The sequence below is a fragment of the Rhagoletis pomonella genome, unplaced genomic scaffold (assembly GCF_013731165.1).
Source record: "Rhagoletis pomonella isolate Grant_MI unplaced genomic scaffold, Rhpom_1.0 Rhpom_scaffold_00001, whole genome shotgun sequence".
NCBI lineage: Eukaryota > Metazoa > Arthropoda > Insecta > Diptera > Tephritidae > Rhagoletis > Rhagoletis pomonella.
The window spans coordinates 27,158,815-27,161,001 of NW_023458555.1; the positions used below are offsets into that span (position 1 = coordinate 27,158,815).

The window sequence follows — 2,187 nt, forward strand, 5'->3', positions numbered from 1 at the left end:
CATAAACCACAACATTCGTAAAAGTATATTGCCTTACTTACTAATTATATGAATTGCCATTACATTTCGTAGCAATAATGAGCTAAATTAATTAACTGTGCCGCTGTGCTGTTAATTTGTAAAAGCATCCTCATGTTACACATCGTTTGGCAAACAAAAGACTTAAGCGCAAAACTCGACGACCGTTTAGTGCTCATTCATTAATCGAAGCTGTAAAATAACGTGAATTTCGCAATATTTTCATGCGCAAATTGGTTGTCATTGAAACGCAATCAGTTGTGGGTATTGCATGCAGACAAACATACATACATGCATACATATGTATGTACTATGTTTTTATGTGAAACATTACATTAACTCTAGTTATGCAGCCTTGCCGTAAGTCAGCCTGCTAGCCAGCCAGCCAGCCAGCCAGTCAGTCTGTGTTGATGAACGCTTCATTTGGCAGCGCTACTATGCAGTGGCGCATGCTTACACTAAGTCACTATTAGCTCGACTATAAGAGGGGTGGAGGGAGGGCCGCTTTTGCCACTCAATCGCTCTAATCACGAGCGATGCGTGAACGTTCACTGAATATTTTTTGTATATGTAGGTATATTTCTTTTGCACTTTTTGTATATACTACATATATAGTTGGTTATTTATTGTAGAATGCAAGTGATTGTACGTTCGCTTGTTGGGTGTTACGCTGCAGTGTGACTTTGTTGGTGAGAGTTACAATTTTGTAGGTACGTAGTTTAGTTACTCTCATATTTGCGCTTATTTTGAGTGTTGAATGAGGCAGAGTTGAGTCTTCACATTGATCGCTTGTTGTTTGCTCAGCTGCTCTTGTGTATGTACATATGTAGTTTCACCATTAGTTAAAACCAAATTCACCATACTGTTGAATGCAGTGAAGTGAGAGCACAACAAAGAGTGTAGTTAGTAAGTCGCTTACCTGGTTATGCGTTAGCCACTTTTTTGAGCGTTTAGTCTGTATTTAAATTTTTGGGCTGATTTTTTCTCATTTCACTATTTCATTTTTTGGTGTCCGAAAAAGAGTGAATATGAAATCAGCGCAATGACAAATGCCGTCAAGTCAACAATTGATGGCCATCGTAGCTAATGCATTGGAGGAGCTGGCAGTAAACAAGGTATGCGGCCGCATTGAGCGTCTGATACGTGACTTAAATTAAGTGTAAAAGCAAAATGAAAAAGCAAAGCAAAATAAAAACTACTTATTACCTGTTTGTGTTTTGTTTTTATATTTTGTTAATTTGTTTTGAGAGCGCAACAACTACACTCGTGTATTTAAGATCAGTTTATGAATTGAAACTCACCACACTTCAATTCAACAATATCAAATGAGCAAATCACCAATGTCTGTGCAACAACAACAACAACACAATTGAAACAACTTGGAATGGAATTTGTTGAAAAGATTGCAAAGCCGCATGCGGCCAACACACACACACACCACCACACCACCATACACACGCACACAAATGTGAATAACTCAACTTGTCTGTTGAAGGCTGCGCAGTCAACTCTTTAAGCTGCTTGCGTTGATTTGTTTTGTTAGCTTTTTTATTATTTATTTATTTCATTCTTGTATTTTTGATTTTGATTTTGCCTTTTTCATTTGCAGTTTGCTTTTGTCTGTTGGCTGACTAACTGGTTTTACCAACGTTGGGGCCTATCGTCTTGGCCTGTGTAACAGCTATTTCAGTTCGAGTTCGTGTTTTGGCTGGGACGGGTGAAAACGCCCAGCGCAACGGAAAAGTGTGACCGGTAAATGATCGAATAATGGTATTTGCAGCTGAGTGATGGTTGAGTGCCTACAAATTGTGAAAACTCAGTGAGCAATGGAATTACAAAAAAAAGGGCCTTAAAACAACAACTAATGCTAAATAGTGACAAAAAAAAAAAACAAGGGAAAGCAATGCAGTGATTTGTGGTGCTTTTTTGAGTTACTCGACTAAATTCTTATTTTGAAGTACCACTTTGTACTATTCTGGGAATTCAACTGCTTGAAAATACAAGTTTTTGCTAAAATAAAATAAAATTAAGTGAATAGAGTAAAATAAAATAAAATAAAATAAAATAAAATAAAATAAAACAAAATAAATAAAATAAAATAAAATAAAATAAAATAAAATAAAATAAAATAAAATAAAATAAAATAAAATAAAATAAAATAAAATAAAA

The 2,187-nt window shown here is 35.4% G+C and overlaps 1 protein-coding gene across 7 annotated transcripts in view; it reads left to right on the forward strand.

Moving 5' to 3' along the window:
- Window positions 1-1,062: 1,062 nt before the first annotated feature.
- LOC118741765 overlaps window positions 1,063-2,187 on the forward strand; it is a 74,681-nt gene continuing 73,556 nt past the window's right edge. For 2 of the 7 annotated variants that reach the window (XM_036473746.1, XM_036473758.1), the window contains exon 1: window positions 1,703-1,837. The gene's annotated coding sequence lies outside the window, so the exon portion shown is untranslated. Of the gene's footprint in view, window positions 1,134-1,627; window positions 1,838-2,187 lie in introns of those variants that run through there. The other 5 variants (XM_036473738.1, XM_036473751.1, XM_036473765.1 and 2 more) reach the window with 5 other exon arrangements.